The 14,845-nt window shown below is 62.8% G+C and overlaps 1 protein-coding gene across 1 annotated transcript in view; it reads left to right on the top strand.

The window, feature by feature from the left end:
• Nucleotides 1-7,223: 7,223 nt before the first annotated feature.
• FIGNL2 (fidgetin like 2) overlaps nucleotides 7,224-14,845 on the top strand; it is a 29,123-nt gene continuing 21,501 nt past the window's right edge. Inside the window, exon 1 of the mRNA XM_072765254.1 lies at nucleotides 7,224-7,432. The gene's annotated coding sequence lies outside the window, so the exon portion shown is untranslated. The remainder of the gene's footprint in view (nucleotides 7,433-14,845) is intronic.

Raw genomic sequence — 14,845 nt, forward strand, 5'->3', positions numbered from 1 at the left:
GGCTACTTCCTTGGGACAACCTCACCTTCCAGAGGTGTGGCCGATTGCTGGGCAAATGTCCTGAGGCCCAAATCTAGCCTGGACTGAGATCTAGACTGGCTTGGGGATCCAGCTGGTGGTAGAATTGCGCCTGAATGGTGATCCCTGCCCTTGGACAGGCCAGCCGCTGGTGTCAGGAGCCTCTTCCCCTCCTTCCTCAGTCACCCCTGTGGGCCCTGGTCACAGGTGGGAAAGGCCGAGGCCCGGGTGTTCGGTTCACCGGGATCTGAACTCAGGCAGTGCGGCTCCAAAGCCAGTGCTCCCCTTAGCCAGGCCTTATGGATCTGTGGGGCGCCTTATGGATGTGTGGGGCGGTGGGCCACCAGCGAAGCCCAAGCCCCTGACTTCACAGTGGAGGAAGCAGGGGCTGCAGAGAGAGGGGATGTGCCCAGGATCCGCAGGGAGCTGGGGGGTGGGGGGAGGGAGAGGCAGCCCCCCTGCAGGCCCAGAGGCCCCGCCCCCATGCAAAGGGCCCCTTCTTTTTCTGGGCACCGGTACAACTCGTTGGGGAGGGGAGGCTGGAGGAGGCGTTGGGCAAACCACCGGCCTTCTTCATTCCCTGGATTCCCGAGATGGCCATTGTCCGGGGAAGGAATGTACGTCCCGCAGCCCCGAGGGGCGGGCCCCCTTCTGGGCCGCAGACAAGCCTGCTTTGTGCTCTCCACCCGGGGCCCCTCCGGCCGTCACCAGCCAGGCCTTCTGAGCATTTTTCAGGGCTTCCAGTCCGGGTCACTGAGGAATGAAGCTGCCAGGAAAGGCACGGGCCTTGTGAGGTGCACTGAAGGGCCAGTCTGGGAGGGCTGCCTGGAGGAGGTGTGAGAGCACCACCCAGAGGCCTGGGCTCCTCAAAGTTAAACATATGCATTCCCAGCTTCCCATTAGTAGGAGTTTATCCTAATCAGAGGTGCACAATGGTGGGTGCTACAGGCCTGTTTATTTGGCTTTTATTGATGAAAAACAATCTGAAAACAAAAGAAACTTGTTAAATCAATTCTTGCATGTTCACATGATGGAATATTAAGCTGTCATTAAAAATTTTATGTTATAGGGGCACCTGGCTGGCTCAATTGGTGGAATGGGTGTCTTGGGGTTGTTTCAGCTCCACATTGGGCAAAGGGATTACTTCAAGGGGTGCTGGGTGGGTCAGCTAGTTAAGTGTCTGCCTTTGGCTCAGGTCATGATCCCAGGACACTGGGATCAAGCCCCGCAAGGGGAACCCTGCTCATCGAGGAACTTGCTTATCCCCCTCCCTCTGCTCCTCCTCCTGTTTGTGTGTGCTCGCTCTCTCTCTCTCTCTCTCTCTCTCTCAAATAAATAAAAAACAAAATCTTTATTTTTTGAAAATATTCTTTAAAAAAAGATTTATTTATTTATTCATGAGAGACAGAGAGAGGCCGGGACACAGGCAGAGGGAGAAGCAGGCTCCATGCAGGGAGCCCAGTGTGGGACTTGATCCCAAGACCCCGGGATCATGACCTGAGCCGAAGGCAGACACTCAACCACTGAGCTACCCAGGCGTCCCTAAGAAATAAAATCTTAAAAAAAAATATTTTTAAAAAGTTATGTGGGATATATATGTATTTATAGTCAGGAACAGACATTCAAAATGTTTGTCTATTAAAAAAAGTAGATAACAAAATAGTGTAGAGATCTCTCTCTATATATACTGATCTCTAGAATAATATTTGGACTACTCCAGAGGCTTGCCAGTGGTTATCTCTGGGTTCTAGGATTCAGGTGTTTTATGTATGTATTTATGTATGTATTCATGATTTTATTTATTTATTCCTGAGAGACAGAGAGAGAGGCAGAGACACAGGCAGAGGGAGAAGCAGGCTCCCTGCGGGGAGCTCGATGCGGGACTCGATCCCAGGACCCCGGGGTCACGCCCTGAGCCCAAGGCAGACGCTCAACCACTGAGCCACCCAGGTGCCCCTTAAGGGTATTTGATTTTTAAAAAATGTTGTGCTTATCCATATGTTCCGATTTTTGTAAAAAGGTGTTTTATTTGGGTAGCAGAAGTGTGTGTGTGTGTGTGCGCACGTGCACGAGTGTGAGTGTGAGTGTGTACCATGACTGCCCACCAGAGAAGTTTCTCCAGCTTGGCTCCTGCCCTCTGGGGAGGCAGAGGGGCTGTTGAGGCCTCAGCCTGAGCCCGAGCACCAAACAGCCCCGGTGAGCCTCCGGGGACAGCCCTGCTCCCTTGGCCCTGCCCGGGCGCTCCCCCACGCATCTTCTCTGAGTCCCACCACAACCTCTCAGGTCGCATCATCCTGCTTTTACAGGGGAGGGGCCGTCTCCGGAGGGAAGGTTAGGAGCGACCCCCCAAGGGCAGCCGCAGGGAAGTGGGGAGCTGGGATTCAAACCCAAGTCTCTGCTCTCCAGTCACGTGGCCCCACCGCCCCCCACTCCTGTCCAGCGAGTGCGTCTGTCCGGCCCTGTCCTCCGCCGCAGGTCAGGCTGTGTAGGGAGCACTGGGGGGCTATTCAATCTCTATTCTCAGAACTTAGCAGATGGGCCATCGGCACGTGCCGTTGAGAAGGAACAGACAGGAAACCCGGGGCCCTGGCGAAGCAGGTCACCCGCACACCTGTTCTTTGCCACCTGAGTCTTTTTCTACTTGTGTTCTCTCTATTTATTTCCCTTTTGTTCTTTAACATCAGCAGGGCCTTTTGGACAATGGGCGACAGCAAGAGTTGTCGTGGGAACGGCTCTGTGTCTGGATCTGAACCAAAACTCTGAAAAGGCAGGAACACTCCCACTCCCCGCCACACACACGCAGGGACCCGGAGGGGCCGCCCTGGAGGCCCAAGGCACAGAGGAGTGGCCCTTGGTCAGCTCTCCGCCCTGCCTGGGGGGCAGGCTTCCATCCAGGGCCAGTGCTGGGCAAGGAGGGGGTGCCACACACCGAGCCAGCTAAGCACACACCGTCCCAGACCCCAGACCCAGAGAGGTGGAGGGCTCAAGGGTGGGTGGCAAGCCAATCAGGGAAGGCATCCTGGAGGAGAGAACTGGGAGGCTGGTTTGGCGAGGGGAGGGGTCCAAGGTCCAGGGAGAAAGGCAGGGACGGGCCTGGGCAGTTGGGCGCTGCATGATTTAAGTACAACCAGATGTGCGGGGAGTCTCCTGTCAGGCCCAGCCCCAGGGAGGGCAGAGTGGGGGTGGGGAGACCAATGAGCCACTTGGATTTGCACTTCCCCATTCTGCCCTGGGTTTGTAAGCTTTAGGGACAGGAGAAGCCCCGTGGGGTTCCAGAGGAGCTGGCATGTGAGCCAGTGAGGCCGTCAGGCTTAGATGTAGTCTCTTGCCTTTAGACAGGGTAAAGGAGGGGGAGGGCTCCTCTAGGAAGCAGGGCATTGGGCTCTAACACCTGGAACGGAGGAAAAAGGATTAGGAGAGCCCTGGGGTAGGAGCTATCCGCTCTGCTGCCGGTGGGGGATGGGTAGGGAAGCTTTACAGAAGGAGGCGTATCTGAGTTGGGTTCTGAAGGATGAATAGGAGCTCCCAGACAGAATGGGGGGGGGGGATGCTCCAGGGAGAGAAGCTCAGGTATTAAATTGGTGAGGGTGCTTAATGAGAGGGTCTGTGGGGCTGTATTATAAAGGTACATGAGGGAGATGACTGTTCATTTTGGGGTGCTGGCCCGAAGGCCGTGCTGCACGTTAGGGGGTGGGAGGGGGGGTGTGCTTCTGCTCACAGACCGAGTGATAGAACCAGGTGTGTGGTGAGGATTTAGAAGTGGGCACCAGAGTCCCGAGGAGTTGGGCCCCTAAGGGGGATGAGGGGACTGATGGCCAGCCCCAGCCCCTCTTCCCAAGTCCTGTGTGGTCTGTGTCTGCCCCGAAGAAGGACACTTTTTCTCGTTCTCATGGAGGCCCTTAAGAGCCGCTGGCTTGGGGCGCCTGGCTGGCTCGGTCGGTAGAGCGTGCCACTCTTGATCTCAGGATCATGAGTTCGAGCCCCACATTGGGGGTAGAGATTTCTAAAGAAAGCAAAAAACCCCCACAGAGCTGCTGGCTGGGTGGGAGGTTGGACCAGGACAGCCTGTAGCTCAGGGGCAGCAAAGACGGGACAAGCACACAAACCGTGAGAGAGTGAGGGGCTTGAGCAGGGTTGGGAGGCACTGGGAGCTGGGCTTTAGGGGCCAAAGAGCCAGCAAGAGAAGAGCGAGGGCCCCCATTAGTGGGGGGAGCAGCCTGAGCCCCGGGGAGTGGGCAGCGCAGGAGAGCGGGGTGTGGTGTCTGGGCGCACCCCAATCCCTCAGCCCCAGGACGCATTTCCTTCCTTTCCTGCTTCTTAATGACTCCTGAGCCGCCATCCCGAGGACCACAAAGAGAGCTCTCCCCGCCCTTTCCTCTTCCTCTCTTCTTCCTCCTTCCTCCCTCCCACCCCCATCCTTCCCCGGGGCCCTTTTCTTTCCTTCCTCCTCACCCCACCTGCTCCTCCCTCCCGCCCTCCCTCCCGTCCTCCACATCTTTCTTGCCTCTCACTCTCCTCTCTCTCTTTGAAACTCTTAATGCTGGTTCTCCCGGGCCAGCTGCGGGAGTTTTGTTCATGTTTTCAGAAAGGCCTTGTTGCAAGGCTTTGGACCAGGATGATCACACACTCACCCCCCCCCCCCCCCCCCCGCCCATGCACACACTTCCACACCCAGCACCCCCACACCCCCAAAGGTAGCACTTGCCCTCCCTGGGAGCGGGTCGGGGGTGGGATTCTCCACCCTGGATGTGATACAAGCAAGAGGATTAGGAAAGATGGATGGAGGGCCCTCTGCAGAAGCCATCATCACCACTGTTATTATCCAATCCACCACCGGGCACTTGACCTGGCCCTGAGCTGATCGCAGGGCCAGCCTGAGTCCTGTCTGCAGCAGCGGGGCTCTCGGGCACAGACCCCTTGACTAGGGACAGCCGGGAGAGGGGTGAGCAGCGAGTCCTCAGAACAGACCCCCAGCGCCCTGCCCAGGCGGGCAGAGGGAGACACATGATGAAGGGCCATTTGCTAGGATTGAGTATTTGTCAGCCCGGGAGGCTGGATGATGTATTAACAGGACTTTAATGAGCTCGGGAGGGGAGCCACACTTCATTGCCTGAGCACTGGCGCAGGATGGGGGGGGGGGGGCAGAGGGGTGAAGAGGCCAGCCGCACCCCCACTGATAACTAACCCCCTTCATGGGACCCAAGCTAGTTTGCCCATCAGACATAACTCAGCACCTCCAAGATGCAGAGCCTTCCCTCCTGGAGGCGGGCGAAGGCCTTCTCACCATGCTGGGCCCGTCCTACTCTTACTGGCACGGCCTTCCTGAGAGGTCTAACCTTGTCCTTCCTGCCAGCACTGGAGGGTCCTGGGGGATGAGCGAGAACCGGGCCCTTGCTCCAGGGGAGCACATTATCAGCTCTGTCCTCCAGCCTCACTCCTGTCATCCACCCCCACCCTGGTGCCTGGTGGAGAATGGGCCCCAGTGACACCCAGCCACGACGCCCTGCCAATGCCAGGCTTGCCTCCTGGGCACTAGTCCTGCTGGTTGAGATCACTTAGTTCCTGTGGACACTGGCTTCTCTTTTAGCTCTTGCCTCTGAGCCTTGGGGAGCAGAATAGGTGGAGTGGAAAGAGGACAGCGGCTTCTAGATCCAGTTTTGTTGTGTGACCCCAAGGGATATCACTTCTCCAGGCCTCAGATCCCCCATCAGTAAGGAAACACCCAACCAGTTCCTTCCACCTCCGCTATCCGGGCATGGTCCCTTCAGCAAAGGAGTTTCAGCAGTCCTGGGGGAGCGGCTGTGGCTCCCTTTATCCTGCCTTTCTGGTTCTGAAGCCAGGGCCGCCCTAGCATAGCGAGCCGTGACACATGTGTCCTTTGTGCCGGGCTGTGGTCCTGGGGGTTGTGAAGCGGAGAGGAAGGGAGGATTCTGGGGTACTCTTGGTGAGTTTCAGAACCTGCTTGGGTGCCAGTCTGGCCTCCACAGGTGGGGCACTCTGGGTACTCAGCATGTCCTCCGAGACACGCACCTGGACCCTCCAACCCAAGCTCGGCCCCACCTCCTACAACCTCCTGGGGCAGGGGGGTTCTGCTGGGGGCAGCTTGCCCTGCAGGCTTCCTTTCCCAGTTGGATCATTGCCGAAGCCACCAGCCTGGGTGTCTGGTAGGATTCTGTGTACCCTTGGGCTGGGACCTCCATGGGGACGGGATGTGCCTTTGAGAGCTCTCAGGTGGCTCCGGTGTCTGTCCCAACGCTTGGCACAGCCTGGGCGCTCAATGTCTGTGGAGCGAATGCACCGATCAACGAAGGCCCGCGGCTACCTGCGCGCCCGGCAGGTCTGCAATTCACCCTCGGCCGCCTGCCACCGCTGGTCCTGCTTGGCCCCACGTGAGTGTGGCCTTCTCCGGGAAGCCCTCCGGGAAGCCCCTTTCAGAACTCACACCCCACCCTCCGCCGGCCCGAGTCCAGGGCTTAACCACGGCCACTCGCCATTCTGAGTGGCATCAGTCCAGGCAGGTAGCCTTGCCCCGCTGTGTGTCCCACCCTCTGAGTCTCCGCAGCGGTAGGGGAGAGGGGGCTCAGTTCACCTGGGGCGCGGGGGGGGGGCGGAGGGCGGAAGGGTGAGGGCAAGAGTCACAAGGCTTTGGCCAAGGGGCCCAGGCTCTGCAGGGCGAGGGTCCAGGGCGGCAGGGGACGGGCCGACCGCCCTCCCCTTTGGCCTTCGACCCAGGAAGCCTCCCCCACCAGCGGCCCCTCCAGCCCGGCCTCCCCCTCGGCGAGCGCTCCCCCCTCCCCCCCAACGTCCCGCCCGACGGCCGCGGAGAGGCCCGGGCGCGCCGGAGAGTGGCGCAAGGACACGGTCCGCACCAAGGGTCATTTGCTCTTTTCTCCCCCTCTGAGGCTAATTTATTTTAGAGCTACGGGAGGGAGGGGGCGGGGCCGAGGCGGGAGGTGGAGGGGAGGGGCGGGCGAGCCCAGGGGAGGTGGGGGCGGGGCGGGGGCGAGGTGGGGGAGGCGGGGACGGAGCCCCGGGTGGAGAGGGCCGGGGAAGGGGCGGGAGGCGGGGGAGGGGAGGGGCCGCGGGGAGGGAGGAGCAGGGGAAGGGGAGGGGAGCAAGGGCCTGCGAGGGAGGGCGCTGGGGCGGGCGAGGGGAGGCGGGGGCGGGGGCGGGGGCGGGGGTGGGGGTCCTGCCTGCGGGGGGAGCCGGGGCGGCCCCTCGTCCGGCCACCCCCACTGCCCAGTCCCGCTCCCGGCCGCGGCGGCCGCAGCAGCCGCAGCAGCAGCGGCTCCAGGATGGTGAGCGCCGCTGCCCCCCGGCCCCGGCCCGTCGCCCCCGGCCCGCGCCCCGGCCCCGGGGCGGGACGCCCCCGCAGGCCGCGCACACTCACCTAGGACCCGGCCGGGATGCCGAGGTACGGGGCGGGCGCGGGGGCGCGGGCGGGCCGGGGTCAGGGGTGGTGACCGCCCGGCCGGGGGTCCGGAGCTTTGTCCGCGGGCGCGGGGCAGTGCGCGGCCCGGGGAGGGCGGGGGCCGCGGGGCGCGGGGCGGAGGGCAAGGCCGGCCGGAGCCCGGGCGGGTGCGTGGGAGCCGAGGCCACCTCCGGGGGGGGGGGGGGCGCAGACAAGGGGAGCTCGCCCGGGTGCACCCCGGGGTGCGCAGGCTGCGGCTGGAGCGCGCCGGCTCTGGGGGAGCCCGGGGCGGGGGCAGGGGCGCGGGGCCCGATCTGCGGGTTCGGGTCCCCGGAGGCTCCCGTGTCCGGGCCCGAGGGCCGGCCCGCAGGCCCCTCCCACTCCGTCAGGTCTTTGTCCGGCGGCCCCTGTGTGTGGGCGGGGGTGGGGGTGGGGGCTGGGTTCCCGGCCCGGAGATTCCCCAGCATCGTGCCGGGGCAGTGACAGGGGCTGAGGCCACCTCGGGCGCGCGCCCCGCAGGCCCGTCCCCTTCCTTTCTCCCCCCCGGCGGGGGCCGCGGAGCCGCATCCCGGGGAGCACTTACCTTCGCCCGTGGGCTCCGCGCGGCACGGGGGACCCCGAGCTCCCGCCCTCCGCGGGGCGGCCCTGGAACTTGCCCGCTCCCAGAGCCCTCGAGGTCCGCGCAGGGCTTCCCTGGCCGGGAACCCGCCTGCGGGGGGCGCTCCGCGGAGGGGAGGGGTGCGCGCAGAGGGCGCTGGGCGAGCGGGGCCCCGGCCCTGCCCTGCCCTGCCCGGCCCTGCCCTGCCCTGCCCCCGCGCCCGCCCCCGCGCCCCCGCGCCCCGAGCCCGCGCGCCCGGGGCGGGGAGGCCGGGACGGGTCCGCGGGGACGGAGCGAGCGGCCTGCAGCCTGCGCCCAGCGGCGGCCGGAGCGCGGGGGCGGGTGGGCGGGCGGGTGGGCCGTTAAAGGGACGGTCACTAAATCAGGATTAGGCCGTGGGGCTGTCAGGCTGCCTGGCCCTGTCTCCATGGAGACCTAATTTGGAGGAGAATAGAGGACGGAAGAATGTTTGCGTCGCGGTCCGCCCGGGCTGCGGCGGGGCGCCGGGCTCGGGGTCCAAGCCCACCCCGGCTCCTGCGGGGGGCGGGCGGGGGGCGCCTCTCGCTTCCCGGGGGCCCAGGGCCTTGCGAGCGGGTGTCCGGAGCGCGCCGGCTGGGGCCACGGTCCGGAGCCCCCGAGGTGCCCCGGGAGCCCCCGACCCTCCGGAGTCCGGCCTGAGCCCTCCGCACCCCCCTGGGGACGGCCGCGCTGAGGTTCCCCGGAGCCCCGGGCCGGGAGCAGGCGCCGTTCTCCGCTGAGCCCCGGCCCCGGAGGACCCCCTCGCGGGGCAGCCCGGTGCACCCAGCCGCGGAGCGCGGACCCCGCGGGGGCGGGGCTGCGGGCGGGGGCGTGGCCGCGGCAGGAGGGGCGTGGCCTCGGGCGGGGGCGTGGCTCCGCTTCCCGGGGGCGTGGCTCCGCTTCCCGGGGGCGGGGCTCCGCTTCCCGGGGGCGGGGCTTCGCTTCCCGGGGTGGGCGAGGAGGGGGCGGGGCTCCGCTTCCCGGGGTGGGCGAGGAGGGGGCGGGGCCTGCCGGCGGGCTGCCGGGACGCGGTGACAGGCCTCGTAAATCCCCCTTCCCCATATTTAACGCCATTTCATTTATTTCCACTTGAATCCATCGGTGTCCGCAGCAGCAGGCCCGGGGGGGCGGCCGTCGCCCAGGCCGTACTACCTCGTGGGGGAAGGTCCCTTGCGCCGGGGGCGGGGGGAGCGCCGCCGTGTGGGGCGGGGATGCTGCTGCTGCTGAGCCCCGTAACCTGAATTCCTTAGGGGGCCTCCACCTCCCCGGGAGGAGAAGCGGAGGCCGGGGCGGGGGGGGGGGGGCGGGGAGGAGCGCGGCCTCGGGCCCTGCGGGAGTCAGAGTGGGCTGGGCTGAGCATCCCCTGGGTGGGCGGCGGGGGAGCAGGGCTGTTCCCAGAGCCCTTTGCTGCCCGCCTGCATCCCAGGCCACAGCTTTACACGGAGCGGGGCTCCCTTCCCCTCCCCTGCCCGGGCTGCAGCTTTATTGCCGAGATCTCAGACTCTCCACGCAATTTCACGCCTCTCTGCCTTTGCTCCTGCTGTTCCCTCAGCTAAAGGCCTTCCCATTGTCCCTCTTTCCACAACCTCCTCATTCTTCAAGGCCCAACTCAGATGCCATGCTTCCTCCCCAGACCCCCCCCCCCCCCCAGCCCCCAGCTCCTGCACTTGCTCCTCCTGCCCTGGTCTCCTAGCCTGGCACCTGTGCCTCTCTTCAGCCTTTGTGGCTGGGTCCACACCAGGTGTTGCCTCCTGGAGGGCAGGGATGGAGCGTGTGCTTCCCTGCACCCTGCCCGCACTGGGCCTGGCACAGAGCTTGGCACCTCGCGGGTGCCCCACGAATATTTGATGGGGAATACAAGGGGTTTTGTAAGGGCGGCCTGCAAAGCACAACCTGGCCGCTTGCAGGCAAACAGAGCTGCACTCCTGCGGAGGTGGAGAACCCTGGGTGGGTCTCCTCCTCCTCCTCCTCATTGCTGACCCTCCCCCAGCCCCAAGTTGGGAAGGACTTTGCCCACAGACCAGCATTCTTTCCCTGCCATTATCATCCTGTTAAACAGAGAGGCCAGTCAGGATCCATATGGATCACATTAACAATTGCTTATTATCTGGGCCACGCCGGCCCCCACTCTCCAGCCCCGGCTCCTGGGGCGGTGGTTGTTGGACCCTTAGGAGCTCAGCCTCCCTGTGTCCCCTCCCCTCCCAACTGGTCAGCCGGGAAGGGCAGGGGACAGGCTGGTCTCCCTCACCCTCCCTGTGTCTTCTCGCAGAACTCGGCTTCTTCTTGACTTGGCCGGCACTTAAGGACTCCTTTCCCCACTTTAATGAAAACCAGGCTCCTCCGCAGAAGTGTGGCTCAGGAAGGTTCCAGGGCTGCTGCAGGGAGAGGTGGACCTAAGGTCCGGGTGCACCTGTGGCCATGACTGACGGCCCCACCTTCCAGTGGACAGAAGCTCTGGGCAGGGGCGAGCCACCCTCGGCTGACCACGGGGTGTCTTGGTGTCCTCGGCCAACCCAGCCTTGGCGGGTCCTGCTCCCAGGAGAGACTTTGCCAGGCACTGGGTCTCGAGCCTTCTGCCACAGTCAAAGGAGCAAGGAGCCTGAGAGTTTCCTGGGGCTGCCGCTGAGAAGGCCTTGAAGGCCCCGGAGAGGTTTCTGTTTAAATGCATCTAGCCGCCAGGGCGGGAGGGGTCTTGAGTGCCCACAACTTCTGATTTACAGGCCCCTCGGCGGGACTGATGAAAAAGCCTTTCCCTGAACAGTGCACTTCCAGCGATTGACCGTGGTCTTTGCATTCTGCCTTTGAGGGTTTTGGGGCCCCGTGAAGCCCATGGGGACCCCACATCGAGAAGTCCTCTCCCTAGTCCCGGTCCCCTCTGATGTGCAAAGAGCTGAGGCGGGCTGGTAGTCCAGGACTCCTGACCTCTTCGCTCCGTGCTGTCTCCGTGGCCTTATTCCTGGCAGGGGGACAGCATGAGCCAAGGGACCAGGGGTGGCCGTTGAGGTGCTGGGCCAGCCTTCAACTGGGAGGGCTTCTCACTGCCTGTGTTGGGCTAAGGGCTGGTCTTCGTCTCGGAGTGCGTGGCCTGGAGAGACGATGTTCAGAAATTTTTTGTTTGTTTTAGAGTCTACTTGTCCCCAGGAACAAAGTTGAGCGGCAAGAAAGTCGAGCTCTTTTCTGTGCATTTTCATTAGTATCTTGAATCATCGTTAATACTTAAGTGGCGCACATTAAACACTCTCGATCTCACCTGTGAAGTGGGACTAAGAACGGTGCCCTCACAAGTGTGATCGTGAGGATTAACTGAGGCAGTGGCCGGGAGCTGGGAGCCCCGCGAGTTCCGGTCTTGAACGACTGTGTGCTGTGAGGGGGTCAGACGTGCAGGTGACAGGGCTCAGGGCCGTAATTGCTTTTGAGGCTGGCAGTTCCCCACTTGGCCCAGCCAAGGAGAAGGACTACATGGGAGCTACCCAGGTGCCTTGCTCCCTTTTCCTTTTCTACTGAGTCGTGGGCAGTGTCAGACCTTGCAGTTCATCCTGGGGACTGGAGGTGGGGTAGCTTCTCAGGGAATGGGGGAACTGAGCTGTGGTCACAGGCCAGCCTCCCTGGCTCCATAGGGCTGTGACCCCAACCCCATTTTATTTTATTAATTTTTAATTTAAAATAATTTTTAAAAAGATTTTATTTATTTTAAGATTTTATTTGTTTATTCATGATAGACATAGAAAGAGAGAGAGGGAGAGAGGCAGAGACACAGGCAGAGGGAGAAGCAGGCTCCATGCCGGGAGCCTGACATGGGACTCGATCCCGGGGCTCCAGGATCATGACCTGGGCCAAAGGCAGGCACTAAACCACTGAGCCACCCAGGGATCCCCTAAAGATTTTATTTATTTGAGAGAGAGAGCAGGAGTAGGGGTGGAGACAGAGGGAAAGGGACAAGCAGACTGCCCGCAGAGCAGGATCCCGGGACCCTGAGATCATGACCTGAACCTAAGGCAGATAATAAACCAACTGAGCCACCCAGGTGCCCCAATTTTTAATTTAAAAAATTTTGGGCGGGATCCCTGGGTGGCTCAGCAGTTTAGCACCTACCTTTGGCCCAGGGCCTGATCCTGGAGTCCTGGGATCAAGTCCTGCATCGGGCTCTCTGCATGGAGCCTGCTTCTCCCTCTGCCTGTGTCTCTGCCTCTCTCTCTCTCTCTCTCTCTCTCTCTCATGAATAAGTAAATAAAATATTTAAAAAAAAATTTTTTTAAAGTAAGCTCTATGCCCAACGCGGGGCTGGAACTCACGACCCCAAGATCAAGACTGAGCCAGCCAGGGGCCCCATTTTATGATGACCAATCGTGGCCGTCATTCTGGGGCCAAGCCCTGGGTTGCAATGACCCCCTCCTGCCATTAATTAGGTATAATTACTCTGGACAGATCACCCTGTTTGGGTCTCAATTCCTCATGTGTAAAATGGGGATAAGAACACTAGTGAGTTTATAGGTGACAGGCCCTGGTTTTAAATAGTGTGTCCCTTTGTCTTTGAGGTACTGCCTACTCCTGGTGACCCGCTCGGTAACTCAGAACCAGGGACTAGAGAACCACCTCCCGTGTAGAGGGGAGCAGGAGAAAAGAGGGCGTGTGTGTGAACATCCTGGGCTTGGGAGGTAGGCAAGAGGAGAGCCAGCCAGGAATCTGGGAGGTGGAAGGTACCTTCCTTCGCCTCCGCTCGCTGCCCAGGCAGACCCAGGCCGCCTGGTCCCCAGCCCCGAGCTGGGATTAATCGGGGATGGAGAGGGAGATGCGAGGACAAGGCCGCATTTTACCCTTGCTGACTCTGTGCTGAGCACCTGCCATGTCTCGGGGTTCTGGGGGTGCGTCAGCAAGGCTCTGGAAGGGGCCCTGAGACTCCCTGCACACTCACAGGCACCTCTGTGCCCGGCCCGGAGCGGGGGCACGTCTCCCTCAACAACCGTCAGCTTCCCTCGTGGCCAAGGAGGACCAGAGCACGTCCCCAGCCCTGGCATTGTTTCTGTGCCACGAGCACCTGGCGTGGGGCACGGCCCTGTTCCTGGCACCTTTGGCACGGCCCTGCGCCGGGCCCGGAAATGTCCAGGTAGCTCTTCATCCAACATCCCTGATTTTCTGGTGTGGTCCTGCCTTCAGTGAGCCTACAGGACAGTTGGGCACCCGAGAGGAGGCCGAGGGACAGGGCGTGCTTTCCGGACCGCTTTCCTCGTATTTCCTGTGTGGACCAGAGCCAGTGACAGTGGCGTGGCCTCCTCGGGGCTGTGGAGAGGACGGACGCGGGGAGGGGACCAGTTCCCCGACGGCAGGGCCCTGCATCAGCCGCGGAGTCCCAAGGGGGCTGAGCTTCCCTGGGGGCGGCTGTTCGCAGGTGACAGACACCCCAGCTCCGCAGAGCCCCCCGCGGCTGACTGGCCTGTGTGGCTCTTGGATGCTCCAGACTCGGGGGCCATTTGTTCTTCCTTCTAGGCCGGTGGGGGGAGAAAGCTGGTGGGATTCAGGTTCTGCTGAAGAAAGATGAGCGACACTGGCCACCCGCTGCCCGGCCCCGGCCCCCCAGCAAGCATCGTGGGGCCCCCGCCCAGTCTCCCCGCCCCTCCTGGGCCGAGGGGCCTCTGGAAGCGCTGGTCACGCGCCACCTCCTCCCCAGCGCTGCCCGCGGCTCGCCTTAATGGCCTGGCCGTACTCCTCCTCCCCCCGTCGCCGTGTCCTGTGTGGGGTGGCCATTCTGGGTCACATCTGCCATGTGGGGCCCTCTTCAGGCCGGAGACCGATCGATTGATCGATCGATCGATGGATTTTATTTATTTGAGAGGGAGCAGCAGGTGCTTCAGACGCCCCCCTGAGCAGGGAGCCCGGGGCGGGGCCCGATCCTGGGACCGAGATCACGATCCCAGGACCCGAGATCACGATCCACCGGAGCTGAAGGCAGATGCTTCGCCTGCTGAGCCCCGGGCGCCCTCCCCCCCCACTGGAGTTTTAGGGCGTGAGCCCCTTGTTGGAGGAGATGGAGGCGCCTCCAGGGAATGGGGGGCAGCCGGGGGATGGGGCCGGGACGGCCAGCGACCCCCCTGGGGACTTGGGCTTGCAGTGGCTGTCACACCTGCGAGGGGGTCTGCCCGGGGACCCCGGGGAGGAGGGAAGGGCCCTGCAGCCCACCTGGCTTGTCCCCTTGGCGCCTGTTCAGAGGTGGCCACTGGTGGCGGGTTCATCTTCTGAGGGTGGGGAGTGGGGTGGCTCAGCCGGGCTGCTCCATGGGCCGCCGGCCTTCAGACCTTCCAGATCTGGGTCCTCTAGAGCCTCTTTCCCGAGTGGATGCTCCCCTCACTGCCCTGACTGCCTGGCCCCTCTGTCCCCCCTCGGGCACCCTGGGGACAAGGGTGGGGGTGCCCAGGCCTGCAAGGGTGCCCTTGGTCCTGGGAGCACCACTTTGGAGCATGCTAACTCTGGAGCCTGTGGCTGAGCATTGGCATGGGGGAAGGGCTGGGGCAGGGGAGGGTGATGAGGGGGCATGGGGGAAGGGCTGGGGCAGGGGAGGGTGATGAGGGGGCATTGGGGAAGGGCTGGGGCAGGGGAGGGTGATGAGGGGGCGGGAATCCCCGTTGCCTCCGTTCTCTTAGCTGTTAAATGGGAACGGTGACATTTGCTCCTGTGAGAGGCAGAGAAGCCTCCGGAGCCCGGAAGCCCCGGCGGGTGTCGCCATGCCTTAGCTTGGTGACCTGGACAGTTGGCTGCGCCTCCGTGCCGCGGGAGGGATGGCCGTACCCGCCCTCAGGGTTGTGGCG

This window comes from Vulpes vulpes, chromosome 8 (assembly GCF_048418805.1).
Source record: "Vulpes vulpes isolate BD-2025 chromosome 8, VulVul3, whole genome shotgun sequence".
In the NCBI taxonomy this organism is placed as follows: domain Eukaryota; kingdom Metazoa; phylum Chordata; class Mammalia; order Carnivora; family Canidae; genus Vulpes; species Vulpes vulpes.